A 16,053-nucleotide genomic window follows, 5' to 3' on the forward strand; every position below is an offset into this window, starting at 1 on the left:
GGTCTTTGCAGATGGGATAAGTTTCTAGTTACTCAATGGTCTACAGCGCGCTCCACGTGGCTAAAGTTTCGGGTTTGTAGAGAAATAATTTCCAATATATATCTTGGGAATTATGTTGCATGAGCCGCCGCTAGGATACTGCTATATGCTTGATATCGAGAAGTATTGCGAAAATGGTATGATATTCTGGCAAACCATGCAAAATTACATACGTTCTTGTAATTACAGAGCCTGGAGATATGTGCAGAAAAGCGAGCAAGCAAGCAGGTCCAGATCAGAAACAGTAATGCATTTGTACCGAGGGGGAAACGAGCCAGTCTTTGAACAGCAATTCTGAGAGTGACTTCAATGCACTGAGAGCGCTCTCGTCACGCATTGGGAGTGGATGACCGCCTGACCTCGTGGGAAATATCTAGTGTCGGGAGTATACCTATGGTGTATGTGCTTATGCTGTCTGTCGTCGCAGTATATGTACGAGTGTCTGGTGGCTGATAGCTATGCGACTGATGTAAAAAGAGCTGCACAATATAGCAATGCAAGTGTTCAACTGGACCTACTACAGTGCACAAACATGACGGGCAATATGGCTGTAACAATACGTCCCCTCATTGGCACCCCTAGGGGTATCCTCGCATGTTCCTTGTAGTTCTATAGCTAGTGATGTTGATTCAATACACCAACCTGCGTCGGTGATGTCTCCCCAAGCATTACGTCCGCAAGTGAGGTATTCATCATCACACACAGTTCCGGACACCTGTCCTTCATAATACTTGTTTGAGAGAATCTCGGTAGGCTGCAGCACCTTGCAGAAGCACTGATTTAAAGACATTGCCAGATAATTTCCTACGACTGAGAATCGAGACATATAGCTGGTGTGAGTACAGGTATAGCATAACTTTTTCGGGTGCTGCACGGATATAAAAGATAACTGCACTGTTTGTGTAAAATGTGTCTATATTGCAGTGTAATGTTATTGTGGCTTATGTTGTGGCATGACCAGAGAAAATAAGTATGTGTGTCCTATCCTGAGGGACATATAGATTCAGTGCAACGATAACCGTGAGGGGATGAGAGAGATTTTTACATGGAAAATTATGTGCACTGTAGACACTGAGATCCGTTCCAGAACCACAGCCGTCAAGAGGAGACATTACCTGTAAATCGATCGGTGTCAGACTGCAGCAGAAATCGTAATATTTAATTGTAGTTACACTGGTAAATATGTTCCTGGTTCCCAATATTCTTGTGAGTCTTGTATGTATTTGATGATCTGTAGACAACTTTTGGTGGCATTTAATAACTATAAGTGCAATGTAGCAATCTGTGCAAGATAATCATGCCACTGAAAGTCTTGTCTGCAGAAAACAATGGAGGATGGTGCTCCCACACCGGCAGCAGCAGCAGTTTGACGGGTAAATTCAGTGACAGGCGTGCTGTCCCATTAGGACTGCTAGGAGGAATTCACCCTGTGCTATTCTGGTGTCAGTATCCGCAGGTATCACGTCATCAATGGTAAACACACGTGTTGCTCAGAGGCGTCTCGCGTATGGGATCAGTGTGAGCGCACCTTGGAGTTCAGTGGCGTCAGTATAACACTCGAAGAACTGTAACTGTATACCCAAAAATAGACCCAACATTCACCTGCTCTCTGTAGGCAGCAGCGGCGTGAGAGTGATGGCTCGCACTGACCCGCGTCTGGCAGTCGCATGCTTGCACTTGGATAGTCTACGCTCTGCAGATAGGTCTTGGCTCCCATCTGGTCGCGTCAGCAATCGTGCCTAGGAGATCGTGTATTTCGAGAGGAATTTCTCAGGTGTCAAGTATAAAAGGGCTGCCACCACCTCATGCTTGAGTGACCCAAATGGGCACTTGTGCGTGGCTTGGCAGCTGACGGTGCATCCCGAGATGTGGAAGCGTGCGCGATAGCGTCCTGTGTGGTCCAGTGGACAGGGGGCGGCGGGCGGTGCCTGCACATGTTGTTTGCATGTCTGTTGCATTATTTTGTGAGCAGGTCTGTAGGCTGTGCTGTGTGTTATTTGGACAGTTTACGAGTTGATTTCGTGTCTGCACATCAATGTACTGCATTATTTAGGAGGAGTTTGCATGTCTGTGTGCTGTGTAATGCAATTATTTCGCTAATTTAGGAGTTGTTTGCATGTCTGCAGAGCGTTATTTCGGTAATTTACGAGTAGTTTACAGGTCTGTAGGCTGTGTGGTGTGACCCTGAGCAAGCCAGAGCGTGTGTTTTGTATCAGTGTGATAAATATACTATCTAAAATCAAAATAAAGTACACTTCTTCATCTCTCCAGCTGCCCAGCACAGACTGAGGCATTTTCCCCTCCAGACAGCCATCTTGGGTTATGTCATGGCACAGATGACAGTGCCCTCTGGTGGTGGTATTGTGGACTCCAGACCCCATGGTGACAACATTGTTTCCTGCCATTTTCCTCCCACTATCTTGGATTACGTCACAGAACGGACGACAGCGCCCTATCGTGGCAGTACTGAGTACTAGGTCAGTTGGACTCCGGACCCCATGGCGACCACAGTGTTTCCCTCGATTTTACTTGGCCATCTTGGATTACGTCACGGAATGGACGACAGTGCCCTCTGGTGGCAGTACTGTGTATAGGTCAGTTGGACTCCCGAACTGGATTACATCACGTGGTGGATGGCGGTGCCCTCTGGTGGCAGTCTGTGTACTAGGTCAGTTGGACACTGGACCCCATGGCGACTACACTTGAGGGTGGCACTGCCTCTAATTGTTTAAATAAATAGTGCATGCAAAATAAAGAAAAGACTTATGTATAGCACAGGTCGAGTCCTTTTCCAGCCAGTCGGGCGACTCAGGTTAGTGGGTTAGTGGAGGTAGCCCAAGTGGCCTATTTTCCTGGTGTTTTCTTAGGTTAGTAGAGGTTTGTTGCATTGTCCTGATGGAATTTGAACTTCCCACCATTTTCTGGGGGGGGGGGGGGAAGGGAGGGGGTTAGGTTAGCGGAGGTAGCCCAAGTGACCTATCTTCCCGCCAAAGTCCGCTGTCTTGAGTGACGTCACGGCCGCCATCTTGGATGACACATGCACTGTTGCCAAGTCTACAGGCCGCCATCTTGGATGATGTCATCGCCGCCATCTTAGATACATCTGGCAACAGTGGAGAGTGGTGTGAAGACTGCTTTGTTCCATTACTTATAACAGTCGAAGGACAGAAAAAAAGTTGAACAGAATTGATAGCACCTTCAAAATTGATTATGAGATGAACATCAACAAAAATAAAACAAGGAGAGTGGAATGTAATCGAATTTATGCACTAAAAGTAGTAAATGAGATTTGCTATTTGGGCAGCGAAATAACTGATGATGGGCGATGTAGGGAAGGTATGAAATGCAACCTGGCAATACCAAGAAAAAATGCCTGAAAAAGAGGAATTTGTTAACATTTATTATACATTTAGGTGTTAGGATGTCTTGGCAGAGGGTATTTGTGTGAAGAGTAGCCTTGTATGGACGTGAAACTTGGACGATAGTTTGTACAGAAAAATGCTGAAAATTAGATAGGTAGTTCGGATAATTGATAGAGAATCTGAATGGAGACAAAACAAATTTCTGGCACAGCTTGACTAAAAACAGAAATCGGTTGATAGCATCCACCTTGAGACATCAATGAACTGTCAGTTTGTTCATAGAAGTAGTGTATGTGTGTGTGGGGGGGGGGGGGGGGGGGATTTTTAGAGGGAGACCAACGGTGAATACACTAAGCATGCCCCTAAGGATGTAGCCTGTGGTAATTATGCAGAGATGAACAGGCTTACTCAAGAGGATAGACTAGTGTGGAGAGCTGTATCAAACCAGTCTTCGGATTGAAACACACCACCAACAACAGTTGTTTTCGTACTAATGTATTTTTGTGTTTTTTCTCTGAGCTTTTTTATGCTTTTCTCTGAGCTATTTATTTTTATTTTTTTAATTTTTTTAACGGTACCAAACCAGTGTCACATTCCACAATCTGGTAATGGATGACGTCTCGTATTTTAAGGTGGCGTGTCGTATTTTAACACTTATTGTTTCAATCACATATTATTTACAAATTTATAGGGAACGAACTTTCGTAATAGTAAAATAGCAAAACAATATATGAAGGGCTTATTTCAGTAGTGGTACAAGTCCATTTTTGTTCATCGTGAGATACAGAGTCCTAAAGTTAAATGAGCGCTGAAAAATTTGCAGTTGAAATTCAAGCATTAGGCTTCTTGCTAAAGATGAACCTTCCTTTCTGTTTGTTTGGATGGTAATGGACTTGTACCACTATTGAAATATGCCCTTCATATAAGTAGTTAAATCCAGAGATTGGCGCACATTAAGAGCGATACAGGTAGCTGACACAGCAAGGATATGTTTACAGGCTAGCTTCTTCGCCGGTATACTTAAACTAAGTAGGTGTTAGCTTTTCGGGAAGGCTAGAAATACTAACATAATCCCAACGTCATGTCCCTTCCATCACTGGAAACGTTTTTGTATGTTGTGGTGTAATAGAAGTGAAAGTTTCTGCTTGCTGCCAGGAAACGGAAACAGTGAGAAAGCAGGTAATCGAAGTTACAGCCAGTCATTCGGGAACTGTTTTTCTGGAATGCAGAATGCCAACTAATTTTTTTAGAGTTGCCATGGGCTCAAAAGTTCCGGGAGAACTGCGTACTCTTTAAGCGTGATAGGCAGTATGGCGTCCAGTTGGTGCGGATCTCTTTGGCAGTTGTGCTTTTCAAAGGCAATTATTAAAAATTAGTCCAGGTGGCCGTGCCGGTCGGTGCTAACCTTTCGTTAGAGTGTAGAGCCAATAGGAATCTACGGAACAATGTTCTGGTCGACGGTATCAACTTGAAAGTGTGTGTGTGTGTGTGTGTGTGTGTGTGTGTGTGTGAGAGAGAGAGAGAGAGAGAGAGAGAGAGAGAGAGACGAGAGAGAGAGAGAGAGAGAGAGCGCTTTGTTGATGTTCTTTTTGTGACTGTTTGACTCTCGGTGGATTGTAAGTAGTCGTATTATCCCGATACATTATTCAAGGATTTTGCTAAGAAACAGTTGCGGAAAATTTTTCATTCTTACAGTTCTTACCCGTTCTTAAAACCGTGGTGGGAATCGTAGGACACGACCAAATCGGCTGCTAAAACTTTTCTTTGTTCTTCCTTAACCAGTTGTGGTTTAAATGGAAACCACCTGCATTACTCATAATATGCATCAGTCTCTGGATTAAAATACTTATATATTGTTTTGCTATCTTACTATTACAAAAGTTCATTCCCTACAAATTTCTGGAGCAGCGATCGACTCTGAATTGATGGTGAGAAGCCCATATTCGTAGTTCAGGAGTTATGACTAAATAACCTTGTTTCACACATCAAATCGAGACTAGCAATAATCATCAAAACAGTTTCTTTCATACAAAAGGAAAGGTATCCTGTTTATCGACCGCAGTATAATTACGTCATGTGACGAAACCATATGCGTAGCATATCACCGGACCAAGGGGAATGTGACAGCGGACAAAACGACAGTCTTGAAAAGAAGAAATGAAGCATCACAAGAAATGCAGCGGTATCGTGAACGGATTTTTTTTTTTTTGGTCTTGGTGTGAGAATGAAATAAGAATTAAAGGAGAGAGTAAAACTAACTGTTGACATCTAATTTACACCTTTCGGAAAGCACAGAAGGGACGACCGGTCTTAACGTTTCCATCCGACGTACTGATAACCATCAAAAGTACCACACAACTTCGGACCACCATAAACATCCATGAGGCTTTGATTTTCGACACGATCATTGGTGCTCCATCTCATTTTCATCCATTGTCACCAACCGCGACACAGCCAACTTCGAATAGAGTACCACCGCAGTAGCATACCTTGAGGACGGTTTTCTGGTCTCAGTGCATGTATGCGAACATAGGTATTTTACTCCATACTGGCGTGCAGTTTTACCCTCAGTAGCATACAGACACGGCGCAATGAGATTATGCTGGTATAAGTCTGCCTCGGCAGAGTGTGTGGCGGATGTTATTTAGTACCAGTATTAACAATTTTCTGCCATATTTCATTTTCTTATTCAGCTAGGGCAAAATTAAGATCCATATACCCTAATCTTTCTTAAACTTATTTCATGACTGCTACGTGAGATTCTTTCTGGAATACATGTGTCTAAGTTTACGACGGTATAGGATTCTTCGAGAGCAACATCAGCTTTCTTCCAGACACTCCCATACGCGAACGAGAAAAATAAAAAGAAATGGTATTGCAGATGAAAAGCGCGAACATCTCATTGATATTCCCCTGCGGCTTTCCAAAATGTCGGGAATTCACGATGAACCAGCAGCTGTTATATTTTCGGTAATTATGAGCACAGCATGTGCACACAGAAACAGGGCGGGGATTATCTGCATTGATATTCCCTCGTTCCATCGAATTAAAAAGGAAAAAAAAAGAACTGACACAGCAACTTTTTTCGCGTAGCGGTCGCCAGTCTAAATTTACTCGTAGTCGTATCGCGTCCGTGGTCCCCCTCCCGCGGAGCTGGAGGGAGGCAGGGAGACTGAATTCCTGGGCGCGGCGGCGGAATTGAGTTTTTGCCAGCGCCGCGCCGGCACCACCTGGCTGGCAGAGGCCCCCCACCGCCGCGGTCTCCCCCACCCCTGCCCGTACTCCTCCCACCGACGGTTTCAATGACCCCTCGTGGCGGAGCAACGAACCGGCAGTCAGCGAAGCTTGGCGGCCGCTGCCTCAGCAGCGCGCGGCTCCCAGCGGCGCTCGTCTTACCGCCAGACCTGCATCTCGAGACGATCGTCATCCCCCTCCGGTTACAAAAGCGCTTTCCAGCGGACTGGCAACGAATATTCCGACTTCCTGGCAGATTTCAACATATAGATATCCCGCAAGACTTCCGACAGTAACTGGCGAAGGGTACTTATTTATGAAATTCGCCGCGCCCTCCTCTCGTACTCCATTCCCGTATTTGCCAAGGCAAAAAATGACGACGCACGCGTTCTAATCTCTCTCACGATGTCAACGCAAGACATGACGGAGGCGCATAACTGATGCATCCTAAATATGTGGGACAAGTCTCTTGTGGTGGCCATTTTCGCAGCAGCTGAATATGATTGCAATATTTAAAGGAAAAAACGCATTTCGAATGGTGCACATCAACCGTTTCATTTTACTTGGGCACCCAGACGCCTTTCGCCTTACTTACAAACCATCCTTAATGGACGTCTGAAATATTACACTTTTTTTTAATTGCTACTACTATATGACCAAGTGTATATAACTAATTAATGACTGTTTACACTGACTGATCGTATAATAGATAGAAACGCCAATAGATGATCACAAATCCCCTTCCTTTCCTCACAGTGTAAACAACACAAAAATTAAATCGCCAAATAAAAAAACCACAGAAAGCAAAAGCTGTGAAAGTTGGCAACACTTACAAAAACGACTGACACTGTATCCACAGAAAATGGCAGTTGCAGTGCTACGTTTCGAAAACGGAGCAACCGCAAGAAGTACTGCAAGCTTTCACCCAGTTTTCCACACCAGAGATAGCTATTTATACTGCAAACAATGAATTAAAGACTGATGCGTAAGTATCTTTCCATTTCATTCAGATGGTTCAAATGGCTCTGAGCACTATGGGACTTAACATCTGAGGTCATCAGTCCCCTAGACTTAGAACTACTTAAGCCTAACTAACCTAAGGACATCACACACATCCGTGCCCGAGGCAGGACTCGAACCTGCGACCGTAGTAGTAGCGTGGTTCCGGACTGAAGCGCCTAGAACCGCTCGGCTACAGCGGCCGGCTTTCCATTTTATTACATACACTTCGATGGATATGTTTTAAATGTATGTCCTAATGTGCAAATACGTAATATTTCAGGACAGCCTCTGAAGACGCCTTGTAAATAAGGCGAAACGCATCTGGGTGCACGCGTAAAGTAGATAAGTTAATGTACGACATATAAAAGGCGTTAATCTTTTAACGTACTGCAGTTTATGTCCGACAAGGTTTTTGCGAGAATCAACGTCTGTATTCTGCAGAGCACTATGAAGTTCACTTCAAAAGGTACTGTCGATTATACTACGTGTTGGGGGGTCTTCTCGTTCCATTCACGTTTGGAGTGCAAGAAGAGTGACTGCCCAAATACCTCTGTGCGCGCGGTAGTTAGTCTCATCTTGTCTTCACAGTGTCTGCGGAAACGGTGCGCAGGCGGCTGTACAATATTAATAAATTCCTCACTTAATGCCGATTCTTGAAACTTCGTACGGAGGCTTTCACAGTATAATTTGCGTTTTTCTTCAGCCATCTGCCAGTTCAATTTTTCCAGCATCTCCGTGACGCTCGTCTAAGATACCTGAATCATTCGTGCTGCTCTTCTTTGTACGCATTCAATGTCCCTTGTTAGTCCTCTTTGGTACGAGGCCAACAAACTTGAGCAATTTTCTGGGATAGGTCGCACTAGTGTTTTCGAATCAGTCTTCTTTCTAGACTGATTGCATTACTCTAGCATTCTACCAAGGAACCGAAGTCAGCCGCCTGCTTCACCTATGACTGAGCCTTTGCCATCATTACATTTCATACTGCAACGAATTTCTTGAACCTAGGTATGAGGGTCGATCAAGAAGTTTCCGTTCGGAGGCCGCACAGTCCAGAATCGGTATCACAATCAGGCAAAATCGTCGTGAATATTGAGGCAATCATCCCACCGATGCACCAGGTCGAAGTACCCCTTTGGCAAAACACCGCGTCCAAGAGTGTGAAGAAGTCCGTAAATCCTTGCTGCGTAGCCTCGTCAGACAGGAATCGTCGACCCTTCAAGGCTTTTTTTAAGCGACCGAAGCCGTTATAATCCCATGGGAAGAGATCAGGACTGTAGGGCGGGTGCTCGAATATCTCCCACTTGAGCCGGCTAAACTTCTGCTTTACGACATTTGCCATATGTCGACATGCATTATCATGAGGTAGCACTACAGCCTGTCGCAGTTTTCCCGGACGTTTCACGTTAGTTGCCACTTACACATTCTTCATTCTCCTGTATATGCCTACCGATGTTTGTCCTTCGGCGTCCAAGAAAAGATTAACAGCACCTTCGTTCTGTTTAGACGCACTTGCTAATAATATCGCCTTGGATCACGTTTCCGCATTTACCGCACGCACGCCAGGCAGACACTGATCTCTTGCTTATATGTCGCTGCTTACGTACCTGCATCGGAGTCGCGCTATGTTGCATATACACTGCAGCAACGCCCTCAAACGGAATCTTTTTGGTTGCTCCTTATATTTGTGTGGGCTGACTGGTCCCAGTTGTGACTCACTGAAATTCTACTCATATGATACTAACTTTTATCTTTTTGTAAAGTGCAAAATTTTATAGTTCTGAACATTATGCAAGTTGCCAGTCTTGCACCACGTTGTAATCTTACCAAGATGTGAATGAATATTTGTGCAGATTTGTTCAAACAGCACTTCATTATAAATAATTATATGAGCTACAAAACCTCTGGGATATTGTTAATATTGGCTGGAAGGTCATTAATATACAACATGAACAGCAAAGGTCCCAGCATTCCTCCCTGGGGCACGCTTGAAGTTACTTTTACGTCTGTCGACCGCTCTCCATCGAAAATAAGATGGTACGTCCTTCCTACAAAGCAAGCCACAGTCCAGTGACAAATTTCGCTCCCCGTACGATCGTAATTTTGTTAATAAGCGTGGTTGTGGAACTGAGCCAAATACTTTCGGGAAGTAAAAAAATACTGCATGTACTTGTCTGTCGTGATCGATGGCTCTCAGGCGTTCAAGATGATACGTGAGGAAAGTACATGTTGAGTTTTGCATGAGGGACGTTTCGGATTCCTTCCTGGTTGGCATGGTAAGATCAGTCTCTTCGTGATGTTTTTGCTCAGAATGTGTTCTAAAATTCTACAACAGATGAACGTTACTGAAGTTGGACGGTAGTTTTGTGGACCACTGCTGCTACCCCTCTTATAGACGGGTGTAATCTATGCTTTCTTCCAACTACTGGAACTAGGCCTCTCTGGTATGTTACACTTAAAAGAGGCGCTAAATTACCAGCAGATTCTGTATTGAATCTGGTCTAACGGGACCATTAAAGTTCCCTAAGGATTCGTCTTATGCTTTCATATTATCTGCACCGCTCTGGTACAATCCCAGCAGTGTGTCTGCAAAGGCATCGGTTTTTGTTGCCATTTCACCCTACAATGACCTCATTTTAAAATGTGTTAAGAATACCATCGAGACCTAGTGTCTTCCTCAGTAGTTGTAGTTTCATAGTGCTGCTTGGAATCGTGTACGGTTTTAATAAACTGTTAGTAATTAAGGCATTGTAATATAATGTGTTACAGGTATAAGGACAATGCCGAAAGTCTTTAGCGAAATCATTAGTACCAAGTTTTGAACCCGTTGATATAGTGCAGCCTCTTCAGCCGAACAGAATTTGCTTCTTTCCCGCGTTTTCGTTGTTTCTCGAATTAGATGAGTAGGGTGCTTGAAGAACCAGTTGCACCTGTTGTGGTCCCAAAATGTCAGCAGTTATCGTTGCTGTGTCAACTGACGCGTGGCAGAAGTAAAGAAGAAATACTCATTTGAGGCAAAGACGTATACTTAACGATTTAATTCCATTACGACGTCTTGCAACAATTTAGCGACAACATTCACTGACGCAAAAGAAAGTCTCAGCGCCAAAAGGAACCTTGCGAGATAAACGAAGGTTGGTAGTTTAGTTTCTGCATCTGAACGAAGGTCTGCTCAAATTTCGCGCCAGTCGCATAAGAGTGGCGCTGCTGTGCAAATCAGATTTGCTTTAAATACGCGCTGTAACTGTCGTAAGTGCTAGTTACCTTTGAGACAGGACGTAGTGAGTTGATGTCAGTCAAGAATACCTTTAAGACGACGAAGACACTGTTATCAACAGCTCACTTGAGTTTGAACGAGGTCGTGTAATAGGCCTACGAGAAGCTGGAAGTTCCTTCTGTGACATTACAGAAGGACTTCACATAAATTCAGTCACTGCACATGATTGCTGGCAGTGGTGGTAGCGGGAAGGTAGTCGCAAGAGGACAGAGCTCCGGACGGCCACGTGGCACTACCGAGAGGGAAGACCGCCGTGTTCGGCGTATGGCTGTGGCGCATCGTACTGCGTCTGCAGCAGCAATTCGAGCAGCAGTTGTCTTCATAGTGTTACATCGAACTGTTACAAAACGGTTGCTTCAAGGACAGCTCCGAGCCAGACGACCTGTAGCTTGCATTCCACTGATCGTAAACCATCGCTGTTTGTGACTTTAGTGGTGTCAAGCGAGAGCTCAGTGGAGGGCGGAGTGGAAGTCTGTTGTGTTTTCTGATGAAAGCCGATTCTGCCTCGGTGCCAGTGATGGCAGGGTGTTGGTTAGAAAGAGGCCAGGTGAGTGCCTGCAAGCAACCTGTCTGCGGCCTAAACACACTGGACCTACACTTTGACTTATGGTCTGGAGTGCGATATTGTGTGGCAGCAGGAGCACACTCATGGCTGTTCCACGTACTCTGACTGGAAATTTGGACGTCAATCTGCCGATCGGACCTGTTGTATTGTCATTCATGTTTTCCAACAGGATGACGCTCGTCCACATATCGCTGTTGTAGCTCACCGTGCTCTGTAGAGTGTCGACATATTGTCGCGGCCTACTCGATCATCATTTCTGTCACCAATCGAGCGCATATGGGACATCGTTGGACGAGAAATCCAGCGTCATCCACAACTAGCATTAACCGTTCCTTTGTTGACCGACTGTGTGCAACAGGCGTGGAACTCCAACCCACAGACTGACATCCGGCAGCTATGCGACACAAAGCATGCACGTTTGCATGGTTGTATTCAACATTCTGGCGGTTAACAGGTTATTAATGTATCAGCACTTAACATTTGCACCAGCTTTTCTCGCACTTATATTAACCTGTGAACCTGCAACGCAAATCACTTAAATATGTTACCTAGGCAAGTGTATTCCCTAAATTTAATTACACCACATTAATTATTTCTTGGCTTTGGATTTTTTTTGCGTCTTTGTATGTCCATTACTGAAGTTAATGAATCGAAGAAAGAAAATGACTGAACACAAATTACGACATTTCTCGTTGCTGAAAAACTGATAGAAGAAAGAATCAGAGATGTGAGTATTTAAGGCAGATTTTGTTGTGTGCTATGTAGGAGATGTCAGCTGCAATAGACAGGAGCAGAGAGTTGCACAGAACCAAACCTAGGGTTGACTACGGAAACAGCAACCGAGTGAGCAGGGTCGGTAGTTTTAAAACTGTTGGCTGTTTCCTTTCTGATCTCACCATATCGGCGAACCTCAACTGGAAATACACTCTAAATAAATAAAAGAACCACACCACGAAAGAATTATGCCCAGTTGGCGCGTTAAATCGTTAAAATCACGAGCTTATTGGGGTACCCTGCCGTAATGCTCCAAACGTTCTCAATTGGAGAGAGATCTGGCAACCTTGCCAGCCAAGGTTGCGTTTGGCAAGTACAAAGACGAGCAGTAGAAAATTTCGCCGTGCGTGGGCGGGCATTATCTTGCAGAAATAAAAGCCCAGGATGGCTTGCCATGGAGGGCAACAAAACGGAGCGTAGAATGTCGTCGACGTACTGCTCTGCTGTAAGGGTAGCGGAGGTGACAACCAAAGGGGTCCAGCTATGACTAGAAATGGCACCCCAGAGCATCACTCTTGCTTGTCAGGCCGTCTTCGGCCTCAAATCACATTGAATGGAGTAGAATTGTCTTCAGTGATGAATCCCGCTTCGAAGTAAGCTCCGATGACCAGGGAAGACGTGTCTGGAGACACCCCGGACAGCGGTGGGATACCAGTCTGACTGTTGCCTGCCATACGGAAGGAAACAACCAGTTCCAACAGTAGTGAACTCGCCGCTCTTTTCACAAATCCCGAGATCGATTGCCACCACTGTATTGACACCAAGTAGATTGCTTCAGATGAAAACTGCTTTGTTCCTCATAACAACATTCTTCGTGAAAAAAGTTCTGGTATAAGACACTTTCGGCCACTACATAAAGCTACATGAAATTATGCGTCCCCTCCAGAATCAATCTTTTGACTTCATTTACCTTGTCAGCTTTCTTCGTGGGGCTCAAGTTTTGCGTTTTTTATTTGTCTTAGGCCCAGCTGTATGTTTTGGTAGTCAAGAACATCTAATTCGCAACGACGTACATAATTAGTTTTGTTGCATATAGCTTCAGTCAACTAAACCTGCGAAGCATGATGTGAGAACACTGGAGAAGCCTTTTGAAGCGATTGATGTATTTCAGTCGAAGCACAAGACCAAGATACCACGATTTTCATAATTAGTTTTACAAAATACGATGTTATTATTGTTATTAATTTATTAAAACATCGATAAAGATACGTCGATAACACTTGTAATACTTTGCTTAGACAAAATCCCATATCAGTTTCGTAATCCTCTGATCGAACTGAATCGTTTGAGCCGCGCGGAGTAATCTCTCGGTTAGAGGCGCCATGTCACAGATTGCGCGGCCCCTCGCGCCGGACGTTCGAGTCCTCTCTCGGGCATGTGTGTGTGTGTGTGTGTGTGTGTGTGTGTGTGTGTGTGTGTGTGTGTGTGTGTGTGTGTGTTCTTAGCGTAAGTTAGTTTAAGTAGTGTGTAAGTTCAGGGGCCGGCCTCAGTGGACGAGCGGTTCTAGGCGCTCAGTTCGGAACCGCGCGACTGCTACGGTCGCAGGTTCGAATCCTGCCTCGGGCATAGATGTGTGTGATGTCCTTAGGTTAGTTAGGTTTAAGTAGTTCTAAGTTCTAAGGGACTGATGACCACAGCTGTAAGTCCCATAGTGCTCAGAGCCATTTGAACCATTTTTTTTTAACTCCAGGGACCGATGACCTCAGCAGTTTGGTTCCTTAGAAATTCACACACATTTGAACACTTTTAGAATCGTTTGATGGGTGAAGGGCGACAAAAATTTCCCGTTCGAAGGCCACATTAACTCCTTGCCTACAAGTCTGTGCTTGTATACCCGCATCGGAGTCGCGCTAAATTGCATTTACGTAATACCCTCAAATGGAAACTTTCCCATCGCCCCTTATATGCCGTGATAACATTCTGACTAATTTTTATTTTGGCATTTTTCTAGTGTTTTTGTGTGTTTTTAGCTCTGTCACCACCTTTCAACCCAATTAAATCAGTACATTCTAAACACGTTGTGCATGCGAGCAGAACCGGCGACTTGTCTTGCATTTGGATGCACTGAATATCTGTTTTTAGATATCAACATAACTTAAATTTACATTTTACTTGATTCGTAAGACGCATAGTAATTCTGATGAAGGGGTCTGATGCCATGGGAATGACATCACTATCCACTAGAATTAAAACAGCAGCCTCAGCTGAAGGGGGACGCTTGCGTAGTTGTGATGAGAGTTTTGACATAATATCGACGGGTGTGCCAAGCAGTCATTTTGACAGCTACAGATGTTTATTTGTTTCCAATATGGCGAAGTACTGTTTTCACGTATGGTGAAGGTGGCAGCACTGAAACAGCGAGTTATTTCAGGCATCGTTCTATTGTTATTGTTTTTGTATTGAATCATAATAAACAAACTTTACTCGAAGTTTTTGTTTGTTATTTATAAACTTAAGATCACATGAAATGTATGATGAATTCTTGGGCTTGCAACAACGGTCAGAAAATTACTACAAAATTAGTATATGTACGGGAATTGCGTCTTTGGGTATCTCCTTCATTAGGGAGGACCCGAAATAGTGCCATGTGAAGAAACTGTTGGTAGGTCTCAGTCTGTTTTTTTATATATGAAAGAGTAATGGCGATGACACGTGCTGCTGTGTTCCTTTGCCGTTCATGGTGCGAAAGGAGATATGACTCCTCTTGTGCTTGAGCTCTTCGAATATCTTTGAGGAATCACAATGTGGTGGATATCCAGAGAAATCTCAGACGTCCGGCCTTTGTGAACAATAGGTCAGAATTTTGTTTCCACATCTGCGATGCCTTTTACAACCGGTATCTGAATTCTCATCGAAGAACCGCCGAAGAGCGGATTGTCGTTTGAATACGCTTCGCTTGCTGAGATAACAATGTCTTAACGCCAGGCAGTAGGCTGACGTAGGTTATCCTCTGTTGAATATTTCGATCACTAACCGTAATATTGCCGCCTAACTTCGCTTTCTAATGTTCTCTCAATTCATTGTCTGAAATGTATCATCCAATCGCAGCATGTGGGTAAGCGTGTAATAGAGTGTAAGAACAGAAGGAAGCATTGCTTACGTTTCACGACAAAGGAAAATGTATCTGCGCTTTAAAAAAATGCCGAGAATAGTTTCTAATTACGTCTCACCCGAAGCAGAAGGCTTTCGTCAACGTCAGTATGAACTGTGAGAGAGAGATCGAATGAAACGAACATGCTGCAGAGTTAGAACAAACAGCCTTGGAACACAAGAAAGAACGACCAATATAAATCAACCGTTACAGCTCATGCTTTAAGTGTCTGCAAGCGCAATATGGCGTGTATAGTAAGAGACAAGTTAAGAGTATATGTCTCTTGCACAAAAGGAGTATCGACGGTACCAAACTAAACATCCAGCCATAATTTCTCAAATTGCTAAGCGGCAGGTGATGGTTTTTCATGACAGAAAAAGCAGTCCTCTTATATGATCGTCTACCCTGGTAGCAGTGGTGTTCTACTTGAGCAAAACCTCTTACACTTTTGAGTTTCTTTGTCACAGAACTTTGTTTAAAATCTGCAATCAAAGATATAATTTTGATCAGAGGGATTTGGGACGCTTTGTTTGTCTCATTCGAAGCCTTTCGTGTAACGGAGAAACCTTATGTGTCTTCCATTTTTGTATCGAGTTCCTTAACAGGAAAAGAGAAATGAAATATTCAAGGAAGTCGAAAATGTTAGTGTCCCACGTTGAGATAATTGCGCAAAATGAGTGGAGCGTTGTCAGAAGAAAGTACATGCTCTTTG

At 44.1% G+C, this 16,053-nt stretch overlaps 1 long non-coding RNA gene across 1 annotated transcript in view; it reads left to right on the forward strand.

Annotated features, from left to right (window-relative positions):
• The window catches only part of LOC126416248 (uncharacterized), a 260,962-nt gene that overhangs the window by 159,471 nt on the left and 85,438 nt on the right, over positions 1 to 16,053 (forward strand). The window lies entirely within an intron of this gene.

Source organism: Schistocerca serialis, chromosome 8 (genome assembly GCF_023864345.2).
Source record: "Schistocerca serialis cubense isolate TAMUIC-IGC-003099 chromosome 8, iqSchSeri2.2, whole genome shotgun sequence".
NCBI classification, from domain to species: domain Eukaryota; kingdom Metazoa; phylum Arthropoda; class Insecta; order Orthoptera; family Acrididae; genus Schistocerca; species Schistocerca serialis.